The following is a 16,306-nucleotide window of genomic DNA, read 5'->3' as shown; positions in this document are numbered from 1 at the left end:
GTATTTTCCTGGCTGAGTGCAGTGGCTCACGCCCATAATCCCAACAGTTTGGGAGGCCAAGACAGATGGGTCACTTGAGGTCAGGAGTTCGAGACCAGCCTGGACAACATGGTGGAGACCCCATCTCTACTAAAAATGCAAAAATTAGCTGGTGTGGTGGTGCATAGCTGTAATCCCAGCTGCTTAGGAGGCTGGGGCAGGAGAATATCTTGAATCCAGGGGGCAGAGGTTGCAGTGAGCTGAGATCACCACACTGCACTCCAGCCTGGGTGACAGAGCAAGACTCTGTCTCAAAACAAAAAATTAAAAAACGGTATTTTCATTTCACAATCCTATGTTAAAAAGGAAGTGGTCTTTGACTCTGCGGAAAGGAGAGAGTCTGAAGGTTGAGCTTAATCACTAATGACTAATGATTTAGTCACTCACACCTACATAAGGAAGCCTCCAGAAACCCCCTAAATAGTGGGGTTCAGAGAGCTTACTGGTGGATGAACACCTGAAACCTGGAGCTGCCGAGAGGGTGGGGCGCCTGGAGAGGGTGTGAGGCCTCCGCGCCCACCACCGCATACCTTGCCTTCCACATCTCTTCTAACTAGCTGTTCCTGAGTTGTATCCTTTATACAACGCTGGTAAAGCGTGTTCCTGAGTTCTGGAAGTCATTCTAGCAAATCACCAAAGCTGAGGAGGTGTCGTGGAAACCTCAGCTCATAGACAGTTAGTGGGTCAAAAGTACAGGAGACCCAAGACTTGTGACTGGTGTGTGAAGTGGTGGAGACAGTATGTGGGGCTGTGCCCTTAACTTGTGGGATCTCCTGCCACTTCCAGGAAGATAGTCTCAGAATTGGGTACAGTTCATTGTAGGACACCCAGTTGATGTAGGAGACTTGGAGAAATGGTGTTGGAAAACACACCACACATGTGGCATCAGAAGCATGGTGGGGAAAACCCTTGCTTCTTTTGGTGTCAAAAATGTGGGATTTCCATCAGGCTGGGTGTGATGGCTCACAACTGTAATCCCGGCACTTTGGGAGGCCGAGGTGGGCGAATCACAAGGTCAGGAGTTCGAGGCCAGCCTGGCCAACATGGTGAAACCCGGTCTGTACTAAAAATGCAAAACTATTACCTGGATGTGGTGGCAGGGACCTGTAATCCCAGCTACCCTGGAGGCTGAGGCAGGAGAATGGCTTGAACCTGGGAGGCGGAGGATGCAGGGAGCCAATATTATACCATTGCACTCCAGCCTGGGCAGCAGTGAGACTCCATCTCAAGAAAAGAGAAAATGTGGGATTTGCTAGAAAGGCACTGGCTGATAGAAGCATCTGGTTTGGGAAGAGAAACGGTAAAAGGGTGTGGGGTGGGTAACCTTTGATTTCTGGGTGGCCGTGTGGTCACCCATGATATGGAGCCATAGCTGTGCTACAATCGGTTACTAAAGGTAAAAGTTACCGGTGGAATTTAGAGATGCATCCAACTCCCGGGAAACTGATTCACTGGAATCATAAGAAATGCAAAATGATAGCCGGGCGCGGTGGCTCAAGCCTGTAATCCCAGCACTTTGGGAGGCCGAGGCAGGTGGATCACGAGGTCAAGAGATCGAGACCATCCTGGTCAACATGGTGAAACCCCGTCTCTACTAAAAATACAAAAAAAAATTAGCTGGGCATGGTGGTGCGTGCCTGTAATCCCAGCTACTCAGGAGGCTGAGTCAGGAGAATTGCCTGAACCCAGGAGGCGGAGGTTGCGGTGAGCCGAGATCGTGCCATTGCACTCCAGCCTGGGTAACAAGAGCGAAACTCCGTCTCGGAAAAAAAAAAAAAAAAAAAAAAAAGAAATGCAAAATGATAAGAAAAAAGCAAAATATACAATCTCTCGTTTATTGCTACCTATATTAGCTAAAATGAAAGTAAATGAGAGTGCTGGGTGGACCTTGAGGCTGGGCCAGGGTCAGATTTGGGTTGGCCTGAGCTCAGCCACTAGTTTCAGGGCCACCTCCCAAGAGAAGAAATACGAGGGGACAAAAAGAGTCCTTCTAAGACCTATGGTCACCAAGAAAGGTAGTTAGTGTGGATGGCGGGAAAAAAAAAAACAGTAACTACAGAGATCAGGAGGTACAGAGCACGGAACTGACTCATTTTGTGAATCAGTATCATCAGCTTCTTGATGAGCCTTTACCAAGCTGAATTCTGAGAATAACTAATTTAGGGGCAGTGTCTTTGCTTTTGAATACCGCAGAGTGGAAGAGCGTGCATGGGTTGATACAAGACCCACAGCTCACTAGGGAACAATCACAGATAGCTGTACGTGATTCAGACACACAGGCTGAATCTTCCCAAGGGAAGAGCCAGCTTGGAGGACTGGATAAAAGCCACTATAAGACCTAATTAACTGGAAAAGGGGGCTTGCCCCACTCCCCCTATAAATGCCAAGTGGAGCACCACAGCTGACATGCTTCAAATGCAAGCCATGTGGGATTGGCTTACGACTGGGATACTCGCCCGCTGAATACGCCCGTAACCCATGTCATGGTAAATGCTGTGGTTCAGGGGGCTCCTTTGATGTGGATGCCCCGTATGACCTCGATATTGAAAATGGAGGGAAAGTTCCGGAAGCCTTATCAAATTTGCTGTTTCAGCTTCCTCAAATGGGTCTTACAGGTGCTAATAAAAATACTGGGTTAATTAATAAGTGAATGAGGAAAGGCAGAGGGGAGAGTCAGGGACACCTTGATAAGGGAGCCCCACGCACTATGGTACCAGTGCTTGTTGGCGAAGCTTAACCCAGTGGCAATTATACTGAGAGAAGACAGAAATGTAAGGATTGGGAGGATTACGGTGAAAGATTGCATGATCATTGGAGTGTTAAACAGGCTTTATGTGAAGAGGGTGTGTCTCTTCCTGAATGTTTGATGGGAGTGAATATCATGTCTGACTGTGGAATGCCTCCTCTACCTAGTATTGTAAAACCAAAAACTGTTGGGGAGGTCCTAATGAAGGCTTCACTTAGGAAGATCAGGATTGATGAGATTAAGGTGACAGCAAGAGGAAAAATTGGTATGTCTGAAGTTGCTGTATCTCTTTTACCTGAACGTCCTATGGAGATGGACTGGGATCTCACTGGGGAACTGCTGCTATAAAACAAAAGGCATTACATTTGCTTTTCAAGCAGTATTCATTGGACACGCTATGTGGGGAGCAGAAAGATTGCCTGAGCCCACACAGTGCAGAGGAGACGCTGGAGTGCTGGGAGGGACGGACTCATGGTGGGATAGCCCTGTGTAGAGTGGAAAGTGGGGCTAATGGAGAAAACCCGGAGAGGAATCCCAGCCACATCCACTGGGCTTTGGACCAGTGAATTTCCACTTGAGGGCATTTACTAGCTTTCTATCAGGCATTAATGGAGCCACCCCTATGACAAAAGGACATAAAATAATCTTGAAACTGAAAATACCCACAATGTCCTATGTGATGTTGGAGAAGCATTCTAGTGGGGACGGCCGTGCTCAGGGGAGCTCCATAATAAGATGAAAGCGGTTTCTACAGGATCATGCTGCCTGGGGCACAAAGAAGCAGAAATTCATAAATAGGGAGAACAGGGAGCCTCTTTTCCCCCAGGACTGACTCAGAAATCACATTAGGAGCTGACAGATTCTATTATCACATGAACAGTGCTCTATAAACTGCTCTCGACTGACCAACAAAGAGCTGCATGATGTGTTGATGACAGTTCCAAGGTGAACAGACTGTCTGTTAGGAAACATGCCCCTCTGATTGAAGAAGGCAAAAACAAATCAGCTCAGTGGGTTGAATTTCTAGCAGTGATGGAAGAGTTGAGGAGTGGTAAGAGCCTGTATGTTTCAGTTTTTGCCAGTTCATGGGTGATGGTCAATGGCCTGGCCAAATGGTCAGGCAGGAGGCCATGGAAACCTGTCCTTTTAAAGAGATACTTGTATGGGGCATGGTTCTGTGGAACTCACTACAGGAATTTATTTTTTTTCCTTCCTTCCTTCCTTCCTTCCTTGTTTTCTTTCTTTCTTTCTTCCTTCTTTCCTTCCTTTCTTCTTTCTCTTTCTTCTCCTTCCTTTCTTCCTCCCTCCCTCCCTTTCTTTCTTTCTTTTCTTTTTCTTTCTTTCTTTTGACAGAGTCTAACTGCTCCGCCTGCTTTCAGTTCAAAAGTGCTGGGATTATAGGCATGAGCCGCTGCGCCTGGCCACTGTGGGAATATGAGGGGGGTCACTAAAGTAAGACATGCAGAGGCTATCAGAAGAATGGATACTTTGAACTTCCAGGTCCAGAAGATGACTGTAATTGACAAGCAGGTATCCCCATGTACTCACTGGAGGTGGCCATCTGGGTCCATAAAATGACTGGGTTGGGGGAGGACTTCAGCAGTGCAGAGATGGACTGAATCTAGACATATTCCTCTTGCACTCTCTCGAGCACATAATGCTGATAGAACTGTTCTCTCTGCAAGCAAAAGAGACAGAGACTGCAGATGGCTACGGGGCAGATTCCCTAATAGGGAGGCCCTGAGCACAGCTGTTAAGTGAGACTGATGTGGTAGCCCTGAGGGCTACGAATAGGTCCTAAGAGGAATAGACATTGACTCTGCACTGGGCTTTGCTTACCTGGTAGAAGATGCAAGTGCTCAGAGTGCTACAGAAAAAACGGAAGAGGAAACATTGCCCAGATTTGGACAGCTGACGGTAATTTCTTCAGACCAAGGACACAGTAGAGTCCTTACATCCAGCAATGGGCAGGGAGACATCTGCCTTGGAGTAATAGTTTGATAGAAAAGTGGAACAAGCAATTAAAACGTTGGTTGTCCAATACAAGGGGGAGATAAAAACGTGAAAGGTTGCCTGAGACACTTTCTTGAGTGTGTGCTCACACTCAACATGAGAAATACTAAAAGAGTGTCCATGGCTGGGTACAGTGGCTCGCACCTGTAATACGAGCATTTTGGGAGCCTGATGAGGGGGGATCACTTGAGCCCAGGAATTTGAGACCAGCTTGGGCAATATAATGAGACCCCATCTCAACAAAAATTTTTTTAAAAAATAGACAGGCGTGGTGGTGCACATCTGTAGTCCCAGCTACTTGGGAGGCTGAGGTGAGAGGATCACTTGAGCTGAGGGGGCCGGGGCTTCAGTGAGGCATGATTTCGCCACTGCACTCCAGCCTGGGCAATACAGCAAGACCTTGTCTTGGAAAAGAAGAAAAAAAGAACGACTTCAGTAGATATTTCTCTCTCTCTTCTTTTTTTTTTTTTCTTTGTTTGAGATGGAGTCTTGCTCTGCTGGCCAGGTTAAAGTGCAGTGTTCCCAGGGTGCGAGATTTTGGCTCACTGCAACCTCTTCCTCCCTAGTTCAAGCGATTCTCCTGCCTCAGCTTCCCAAGTAGCTGGGACTACAGGCACCCACCACCATACCTGACTAATTTTTGTATTTTTTATAGAGAAGGGGTTTCATCATGTGGGCCAGGCTGGTCTCAGACTCCTGGCTTCGGGTGATCCGCCCACCTCAGCCTCCCAAAGTGTTGTAATTAGAGGCGTGAGCCACCAAGCTCAGCTGGTATTTCTCTTTCTGTAGATCTGGGGAGAAGGGGGTGGGGACGATGCTCGTATGTCTATGCAATTCTTGCCAGGAGAGAAGTGTACTGGTATAACAACTGTAACTTTTTCTTTCTTCTCCACCTCACCTTAATTTTTTCCCCCACCAGAGGTAATGGTCACGGGATCGGGCTGCAACTATAACAGGGATGGCTCCTGAATAACAAGCAGCTGTAACTATTTATTTATTTATTTATTTATTTATTTTTAACAGAGTATCGCTCTGTTGCCCAGGCTGGAGTGCAGTGGCGTGATCTTGGCTCACTGCAGCCTCCTCCTCCTGGGTTTAAGCAATTATCCTACCTTAGCCTCCTGAGTAGCTGGGACTACAGGCGCGTGCCGCCATGCCTGGCTAATTTTTGTATTTTTAATAGAGACGAGGTTTCATCCTGTCGGCCAGGATGGTCTTGATCCCCTCACATCTTGATCTGCCCACCTCAGCCTCCCCAAGTGCTAGGATTACAGATGTGAGCCACTGCACCCGGCCCTTGTGACTATATTTTTAAACCTTATGACAGAATTCCAAAAGGCCTGATGGGGTAGGCTGTGACTTCATCCCATTTGAGAAATTGGGGCTAACGGTGAATGCAGCTGTCTTGCCTGATGGTGAACGTAGCCGACTCGTCCTGTGCCTGTGTGACCTTACCCTCTCTGAACGGTCGTGGACGGAGGAGAAGGCTCTTGCTAGATTATATTGCTATCTGCAATCTGGACTAGCACAATGGCCGAACTGAATGCCCCTTCCATCCAGGGTGGAAAAGTTTGGGTATAAATGAAAAGGAGGAGGAATAGTAGGTAAAAGTAAAGAAATGAATAAATAGGTTATGTAACAAGGGAAACCCAATGTCATATTAATATTTTGAAAGTGGCTCAGAGCAAGAGATGATAATGTCTCTTAGCTCAGAGGCCTGAAAGGGCAAAGCGATATTTGCAGAGACCATACCTGTTTCCAGAAGCTGACAAGATGGAACCACAGCCTGTAAACCTGGCAGATGCTTCCATACAATATGATAGACTGGATGAATTATTTTGACTCAAGGGGATTCTGGTAATGTGTCCGTGTCTTTTGACTTCTGTGATCCTTCACAATAAGGTATCCATGGTCAAAGACCATGGAGTGACCTCTGATATAATAAAAAGATGAATATTTGGTCTTTGGCCCCAGTTCCTGGCGCACAGCTCCTAAAACCCTTGGAGTATCCTGAGGGATAGGAGTGTCTGTATGCTAAAGAGATGACTGATGCCTGGGGTCCCAGGTAGCTTCAGGATGGGGGCTGGTGGCCAGAAGACCAAGACAATTAGAGGGAAAGGAGCTGGTGTTTGAGTTGATCACCCACTGCCAATGATTATCAACGATACCGACATAATCAAACCTCCTAATGAAACCTCCCTAAACGACGGGGTTCAGAGAGCTTCTGGGCTGGTGACCATATGGGTGCTGGGAACTGGTTACCCAAAGAGGACATGGAAGCTCCAGCCTCTTCCTACATCCTTTGCCCCGTGCCGCTTTTCCATCTGGCTCTTCCCGAGTTGTAGCCTTTATAACAAATCGATAAATAAACTTAACAAATGTTTCCAAGTTCTGAGTCCGACCAGCAAATTATCAAATTGAAGGAGAGGTTGCAAGAACCCCCGATTTATGGCCAGAGGTACAGGTCTGGGACTTGTGACTGGCATCTGAAGGGGGGCAGCAGTCTTGTTCAGCAGAACTCTTAACTTGTGGGGTCTATGCTATCTCCAGGTAGATGGTGCCAGAACTGAATTGACACCGGCTGGTGTCAAAAAGTTAGAGAATTGGCGTGGAATAAGCACTATACATTTGATGTCAGAGTGTGGTGAGGGAGACCCCTGCTCAGCTCCCTACGGCTTTTCTCAGCCTGTAGGAATGAGAGTGGACAGGTGAGGTGCTCCTAAAAGTATTCTGAGTGCAGGTATGACCTGCGCAGACTATGGGTTTTCGAGGCTACCAATGCTCCTGTCAGACCCTCCAGCCTCCGTCTTCTCTGGGGTTCCCACTCACCCTCTGGTAAGTGGTACAAGGTCAGAGATAACCAGGTCCACCCATGTTTATGTTTTTCTATGACGTCAGACTTTTACTGATGGTATTTCAATCATAAAAGCCACAAGCTACGTGGGTTCCCAAGGGGGCAATTCTCGGTACTCAGAGCTGTAGGCACACAGGCTCAAGCCACTCCACAAGTCAGTCAATGTCGTAAATGGAACGTAATGGTATACTTCACAGAAAAATGTTACAGAGTAAACATTCCACAACGAAGTAACTTTTAATATCAAAAGAAAGGAGATGGGACTGGGTATGACGGCTCATGCCTGTAGTCCCAGCACTTTGGGAGGCTGAGGTAGGAGGATCACTTGAATCCAAACGCTGGAGACCATCCTGGGAAACAGAATGAGATCCCATTTCTACAAAACTTTTAAAAATTGTTTATTTATTTATTTATTTTGAGATGGAGTTTCGCTCTTGTTGCCCAGGCTGGAGTGCAGCGACACAATCTTGCCTCATCGCAACCTCTGCCTCCTGGGTTCAAGCGATTCTACTGCCTCAGCCTCCCGAGTAGCTGGGATTATAGGCACCCGTCACCACACCCAGCTAGTTTTTGTATTTTTGGTAGGGATGGGTTTTCACCATATTGGCCAGGCTGGCCTTGAACTTCTGACCTCAGGTGATCCACCCACCTGGGCCTACCAAAGTGGTGGGATTACAGGTGTGAGCCACTGCCTCTGGCCAAATTGTTTAAAAAGTAGGGGATAGGTATGGGCTAATGAACCAGTCCAAGGAGAGCAATGTAAACAAAAAGAATATCCTCGTGTGGCCCAGGAGACCCACCAGTCTTTCAAGGAAGAGTCTGAGGTGGGTAGAATGTTCAGTGGCAGATGCTGGGTGCCGATCAGGAGTGATAGCAAGACCGTATCTATTAAGACAGCTGTTTTAGACTCAGGCGCAGTGGCTCACGCCTGTAATCCCAGCACTTTGGGAGGCCAAGGCAGGCAGATCATGAGGTCAAGAGTTCAAGACCACTCTGGCCAGCATGATGAAACCCCATCTCTACTAAAAATACAAAAATTATCTGGGCATGGTAGTGGGCACCTGTAAGCCCAGCTACTCGAGCCAAGATTGAGCCAAGATCAAGCCATTGCACTCCAGCCTGGGCGACAGGGCAAGACTCCGCCTCAAAAAAAAGAAAAAAAGAGGGCTGTTTTAATCTGCTGAAATCCTGCTCTTTTAATAGCCACAGAGTCCTCTGGTGAGGGCTGACAGTGGAAGAGTATGTTTGGTTATGTCCTTATCTGGTTGGATGCAGTCTTTATTTATCAAGGCAAAACATCTGGTTCCACTGGCAAGTTGCCTTTTGAAACAAAACATGGATTTTTTTTCTTAGATGGAGTTATAAGACAATGATGCTTTACACACGCTCCCTCCTCCCGCCTTCTCTGTCATCCGGCCTGTGCTCATCAAACTAATGTGGACGTGAATCACCTGGGGACATCATTGAATGAAGGTTTTGATTCAACAGCTCAGGGGTGAGCTGAATCTCTGCATTTGCTCATAAGCTCCCAGGAGATACCGCCGTAAGCAGCAAGGCCTGGTCTCTCCGTCCTAACAGATGTTTTTTATGTAGAATCTCAGCTACTGATTTCTCTCGCCTCCTCAGCCCCCACTTTATGCAGAGCATTTTTAGCTAATGGCTTTTTCTGTTACCATCTTACAGAGGCTACATTATGCTGTGTGTGAAAACCCTGCACTGGAATTTATTTATTTATTTATTAAGTTTTCCCTCAATCTTAAAACGGAATTTATTTTTCATCAGGGAGAACACGTTTCAACGCAGGTACTAAAACAAGTGAATGTACTGTGTGACTTTCGCACAGTGCCATGCTGAGCAGTGGACAGCCTCCCAGGGCACTGTCAAGGGGAGATGAAGGCACTGGAAAGGCGGTGGTTTGGGAGCAAGGCTGAGGGTGTCTTTTGACTTCAGACATGTACCCTCAAACTGTACTAAATCAGAGTTGCCTTAGGTTGGGCCAACCATAAACAGCTCTGTAGGACCAGGTACCCACGTTTGGCCTGTGCTCTGTCACTCGGGCTGCAAGGTGGGAGGGCTTGTTGGGCACCTTTGCAAGCCGGGGTTTCTGTGAGTCAAGGGTAGCTACTGCCACCTGCCCAGCAGGTTTGAAAGGCCATCTGGTGCAGCCAAGCGTTTTTGAAATGAAAGTTCTTCAAAGGATTCTCGAGAGGGCTGAAGGCATCAATGCTGGGCAAGCCTCAGGGAGGTGCAAGCCCTGGAGACAGCAGAGGGACACGGGGGAGACATGGGGGAGACATGGTGTCAGCAGTGAGAGGAGACTTTCGGGAGGAGAAAGAGCGAGTCCCAGCAGGGATTGCAGAAGACAGGTGGGCAAAGGGCCTTTTTGGCTCCCAGGACAATTAGAGATTGAAGAAGGTCTCTTAGAGTTGGCTTCGAGTTTTGGGACATCTTAGAGAAAAACCAGGTTTCGGTCATGGGAGGAATTGGGAAGAGCTTTCCCCAAATCTGGACAATGGAGTTACCGATTCATTAGTAGACCAAAGGGGAGAATTAAAGGGGAAGTGGAAGGAGAGATGGGAGATGAGGCAACAGGCAGGAGCACTTAGGGGGGTTGAATTACCACTGTGTGCCATCAAGACGCAAGAAACCTGGAATCACAGAGGAGGCCTTGAGCAGAGTTTGGCAACCCTTTTTTTTTTTTTTTTTTAAGATGGGGTCTCACTCAGTCGCCCAGGCTGGAGTGCAATGTGCCATCTCGGCTCACTGCAACCTTAGCCTCCTGCATTCAAACGATCTCCTGCCTCAGCCTCCCGAGTAGCTGGGAATACCCACCACACCGGTGAATGTTTTTGTATTTTAAGTAGAGATGTAGTTTAGCTATGTTGCCCAGGCTGGTCTTGAATCCCTGACCTCAGGTGATTTGCCTGCCTCAGCCTCCCAAAGTGCTGGGATTACAGGTGTGAGCCACCGTACCTGGTCAGAGTTTGGCAACTCTTGAGGGAGAGATGAGCGTGAATGTATGGACTTGTAGAATGGCAGACCTCAGGCTAGCCGGACATTGGATCCAGCCTGGGCTGCAGGTCTCAGTGTGGCTGGTACAGTCTCTACCATTTTAATTTCTGCACCCACAGGACCCGGCATGCATTCCAGGTTCTTCTTGATGATGAAGAGTAAGTTACTCCAGAAATGCTTGTTTGGTGAAGACTCTCTGATAGAGGGGGAGAAAGATTTGCCCTTAGACTGACCTTGACATGGAATGTTCATATGCATTCACACACATGTGGGAATTCTGGAAACTGTGCAATGGAATATGGTGCTCAGCTTCCAGTGTGATGGATACTCAAGATCTCTCCTTTATTTTACTTTTTGTCACCAATGCAAGGTTTTGAAAATGAAAGAACCACATTCTGCCATATTTCAAAGTACGATTCGAAGGAAAATTATTCATCACTAGCAAAGAAAAAAAAATGAAACTCCAGGTAGCTTTCTTCCAGAAGCAATTAACTGGTAATTGTCACTGATTTATGTGACATCTGAGATTTAGTACAGAACAAGGCAGAAATGCCTTTGTGCAATGGTGTAAAGGTGACGAGGTCTCCAAAGCAGCCTGAGTGTGCAGTCGCATTCTAGCTGCTGTTGTGCAGGCCTGGGGAGATAGGGCACTCCAACATGACTGAAGCAGGGAACATAGAGTGGGTATTGTTGATTCTCACACTTGGGTATTGATTTTCTTAATGTCTTTGTGGCAGATTCTATTTGTTTAGATTGGCCACAACTGCATTTCTGGTCCCATGGGCTTCTCCTGAGCCTTGTCATTCCCGACCAAGATATTTCATCTCTGTTCTCTCATCTCTAACCAGGTTGAGCCTTTCTGACTGTGGCCAGATGAAGAAACTGTGTGGCTTCTTGGTATGCCCCTAGATTTGCTTTTGGCCAGGGAGGCTGCCCTCAACCCCCATGGGCAGCATCACCTGAGCTCCCTTGTCTCAGGCTTCCAGCTGGGGTCAGCCAGCGCAAGGCAACAGGAGCAAATGAGGGCAACGGGGGGAATGAGGCTGGGTTGGTCAAATCTTCAGAGCAACCCAGCTTCTGCCTGGCTCTCAGGAGCCCTGAGCCACTGTCCAAGTGGGCTGGCTACTCTGGGGCCGCTGTCTTGGGCACCAGCTTGCAGCCACCACAGATTCCATCACATGGAACAGAGCTGTGCCGTCCCACTGAGCCCTGCCCAAATCACTGAACTGTGGGCTAAAGACATGGTGGTTGTTTTAAGCCACTAAGTTTGGGTGTAGTTTGTTATGCAGCAACTGTGCTGGAAGCATCTCTGTGTTTTCAGACAATCACTTTGGGATGTCTTAGAGACTGGGAACCAGAGTGCGCAGACAGAGGAGATGGAGTCCCACGTCTTCACCATCACAGGCCTCAGTGTGTCTGATTTTTGTGACCTTCTAGGATTCCCCAGCAAGTTGCCAGTGCTTTGGGTCAGGTCATGTTGTTGTTAGATGTTTAAGGCTCTTTACATATACATATATATGTATGTATGTTTGTTCTAAATACATCAAAACATAGATAATATCCAGGAATCAAAACATAGAGGAAGACCAGTCATGTGTCATCTGTCCTTATCTATCACAATCCTGGCAGGACACACTAAAGGTATGAATAGTTTATCTGAAAAGAGTTTAATGAAGAGATTTTATAGAGCTGGGTAAAGAAATCCACGAGGGATGGGGAGGCACCAGGGACTGTAAATTGTGTTTGCTCCCAGCTCTGAAGGGCAAGAAGAATGTTTGCTGTGATCAGAGACTGGTGAGGGCCTCGGGCCAGGGCCAGGGCCACATGGAACACAGCCATGCCAGGCTGCAGCAAGGGAGGAGGGGCAGAACAACTTCCCTGTCATCTCTCTCTCTTCCCGCCCTCGTTCCCTCCTGTTGCTTTGCGCTGGCTGACCCCAGCTAGAAGCCAGAGGCAAGGGAGCTCGGGTAATGGATAGGGGCGGTGGAGTGGGGGGCAGCCTCCCTGGCCAGAAGCGAGTCTGGGGGCAAACCAAGAACAGGCCTGCTCTGTCTCTGCAGCACTCCTGCTCCACAGCTCATATGTCAGGGAAGCGCCTCGATCTCAGGGGTTTAGATTATTTAGGCTTTAAACAAAAGAGAGTTTTTGAGATAGATACAATGATGGCTGTGATAATTACATAATTAATGACATCTAGATCGAATAAGAAGCTTAGTACATTAATGTACCAGATAGAGGATTTCTTTCTTTCATTTTTTTTTTGAGACTGGAGAACAGTGGCGTGATCTCGGCTCATTGCAACCTCTGCCTCCTGGGTTCAAGTGATTCTCCTGCATGAGCCTCCTGAGTCACAGAGACTACAGGCACGTGCCACCACACCTGGCTAAGTTTCATATTTTTAGCAGAGACGGGGTTTTGCCATGTTGGCCAGGCTGGTCCCAAACTCCTGACCTCAAGTGATCCACCTGCCTTGGCCTTCCAAAGTGTTGGGGTTATAGGTGTAAGCCACCATGCCTGGCCAGATAAAGGATTTCTTATAGTCAAATTCTTCAGAGCCTGATCCTCCAGTGAGCTCCAATTTTTACCCACCTGTTTACCCCAGCTATCTCTGGGGCAGGTAGAATTCTGAGATGATCTTCAAGATTCCTGACCCCTGGTGCACACACACCTCCTGTTTTTCACTTACCCAAGTCCTCCTCTGCTTTCTTTCTTTCTTTCTTTCTTCTTCTTTTTGAGACACTGGAGTGCAGTTGTTCACAGAGCAAACTGAGGGTTGGGCTGCTATTTTGCAGCCCAATGCAGATGAACTGGGGAAGAGGAGAGTTTTTATTTTCTGCAACAGGTAACAGAGAGAAGGTCTGGAAATTATCACCAGACCAACTCAAAATTACGAAGCTTTCCAGAGCTTATTCACCTTCTAACCTATACGTCTATGTGTAAGTGTGGATTCATCTAAAGACATAAGTGATTAACTTCTTTTAAGCTATAACTAAAGTCTGAGTCCTGAAGAACTTCCTCTGGAGACTCAGTAAATTTACTTAATCTAAATGGGTCCAGGTGCTGGGGTGATTACCCTTATCCTGTCTCCTGCTTAATCACGAAGGTCTGGGGAGTTCCTTTAGACCCCCAATAAACTTGTTTGTGGAGGCCTGGGGAGTTTCTTCGGACCCACAGTAACACTTATTTAATACTAAATGGGTCCTGTTAAGAATTCCTTCATTATTTTGTCATGCTGTAAGGCCCAGGAAAGGCCTGGGCAAAACTCTTGGTGGGCTTTTGTTACATCCCAGCCTTTGTATAAGGGCACTACCTTTTAATATTTAACTTAACTACTCAGTCAATACTGAAACAGTTGATTTCTGGAGGCTTGTGTTAATGAGATCTGGCCTGCCACACAGTGGTGTGATCTTGACTCACTGCAACCTCCTTCTCTGGCCTCAGCCTCCCAAGTAGCTGGGATTACAGGTGCCCGCCACCATGGCTGGGTAATTTTTGTATTTTTAGTAGAGACAGGGTTTCACCATGTTGGCCAGGCTGGTCTTGAACTCCTGACCTCAGGTGATCTATCTGCCTCAGCCCCCCAAAGTGTTGGGATTACAGGCATGAACCACCACACCCAGTCCTCTGTTTTTCAATCACTCGCCCAAGAGATTTTGCAGATGTAATTAGGGCCCTAGAGCAGTTAACCTTAACAGAGAGGTCATGTGAGATGGGCTTGAACTAATCAGGTGAGCCCATAAAAGGGATGGGACTCTTCTTGGAGAATGAGATTCAAATGTGAGAGGAACTCAAGGTGAAGCAGAGTCTTCATGGCTGTCTGTGGAGGGGGAAAGCAGCTGGCAGAAAACAGGGAGCAGCCCCTGGCAGGAGCCAGCAAGAAAATGGTCGCAACCCCCACGAGGAGCTGAGTTCTGCTACAACCACATGGCCTGAAAGAGAGGGAGCCAGCTAGTGCGCACACATCAGCCCTCTGAGACCTTGAGCAGGGAGCCCAGCCCATGCTGTGCCAAGACTACTGACCCACAGAACCGAGGGCTAACACTTGGGTGTTGTTTTCTAAGCCACTACGTTTGTGATCATTTATTTCTCAGCAGTATGAATTCCATATGTGTGAATCCCTCCATAGACCCTCTATAGACGTGATCCCATCTTCCAAAAACGTACTCTCCATATCCCCCCAAATACAGATGCACTAGGCCCAGGTTGGGCAGTTTACACGTTGTCCTAGGGTCCTACCTGACTGGTGCCCTTTCTCTTGCAGGCGCCCCAGCCTGGATGATGGATTATAATATCTGGTCACCCTCATCAGAAGTAACCTGCCTCACGGTCATCTCAGTGTTGACCGGTCAAAATTTTGCTAAAGCAACAAGTAAATTTCAGATGTGGAATTCTGACTGTTGATGCACTCAATATCTTAGAAGAAATATGTCAAGAACAAACGTATAATTGTTTGTTGCTTTATTTTTTTTTGTTGTTTTGTTTTGTTTTCGAGATGGAGTCTTGCGCTGTCACCCAGGCTGGAGTGCAGTGGCACAATCTTGGCTCACTGCAACTTCTGCCTCCTGGGTTCAAGTGATTCTCCTGCCTCAGCCTTATTAGGAGCTGGAATTACAGGCGCGCGCCACCACACTAGGCTAATTTTTGTGTTTTTAATAGAGACAGAGTTTCTCCATGTTGGCCATGCTGGTCTTGAACTCCTGACCTTGTGATCTGCCTGTCTTGGCCTCCCAAAGTACTAGGATTACAGGCATGAGCCACCATGCCCAGCCAGTTCTGTGTCTTTAAAGAACAATGGAGACATATCAAAAGGACATCAAAGCCAAATTTGGAATGATTGAACATTAGAATAATTAATGACAAGAATGGATTATAACTTAGTAAAACTATGGAATGCCTACTAGAAATATAGAAGAAATGATGGAATTAGGAAATCCATTAATGGATGCTGAAACTACTGAGAGAAAGTTTGGTGAGTAACTCTATGATTGCTATTTTAGAGTTGGGGTCTCACTCCAGAGCCCAGGCTGGAGCATGGTGGTGAGATCATAGCTCACTGCAACTTTCATAACCTCAAAATTTGATTTTAATTTTAATAAAATGTCAAGGTCATGAAAGTCAAAGGCTGAGGAATAGTTCCAGATTAATGGAGACTAAAGGGACGTGAAACTAAAGGCAATCCTGGATTTGATCATAGTCCAGGGAAAAAAAGAGAGCCATAAGAGATTATTGTGGTAGTTGACAATATTCAATGATGTTCTGTGATTTGTTAATAGCATTATGTTAATGTTTAATTTCTGGTTTTGATAATTGTACTGTGGTCATGTAAGTTTTTGTTTTCAGGAAATCTCTATCACTTTAAAATTTCAATTGTGATATATTTTTTCTTTTGCTCATTAAAATTTTTATTGCTTCTTTAATACTTTTTTTTTCTTCTTTGGGCAACAGAGTCTCTTTCTGTCATCCAGGCTGGAGCACAGTGGTGCAATCTTGGCTCACAGCAACCTCTGCCTCCCAGGTTCAAGCGATTCTCCTATCTCAGCCATCTGAGTAGCTTGGATTACAGGCACCCACCACCACACCCAGCCGATTTTTGTATTTTTAGTAGAGGGAGGGTTTCACCACGTTGGCCAGGCTGGTCTTGA

General features: G+C 46.9%; 1 long non-coding RNA gene across 1 annotated transcript; it reads left to right on the top strand.

Annotated features, from left to right (window-relative positions):
* The first annotated feature begins 1,842 nt into the window (after positions 1-1,842).
* LOC116538179 lies at positions 1,843-14,203 on the top strand. The gene is made up of 3 exons (XR_004263540.1): positions 1,843-3,836; positions 9,006-9,147; positions 14,169-14,203. It is a non-coding gene; the product is annotated as an uncharacterized LOC116538179 (long non-coding RNA).
* The last annotated feature ends 2,103 nt before the right edge of the window (positions 14,204-16,306 follow it).

This window comes from Sapajus apella, unplaced genomic scaffold (genome assembly GCF_009761245.1).
Source record: "Sapajus apella isolate SASKATOON/1434 unplaced genomic scaffold, GSC_monkey_1.0 scaffold118, whole genome shotgun sequence".
NCBI classification, from domain to species: domain Eukaryota; kingdom Metazoa; phylum Chordata; class Mammalia; order Primates; family Cebidae; genus Sapajus; species Sapajus apella.
Note: the sequence above shows the minus strand (reverse complement) of the source record. Positions and strands in the feature narration are given on the sequence as shown.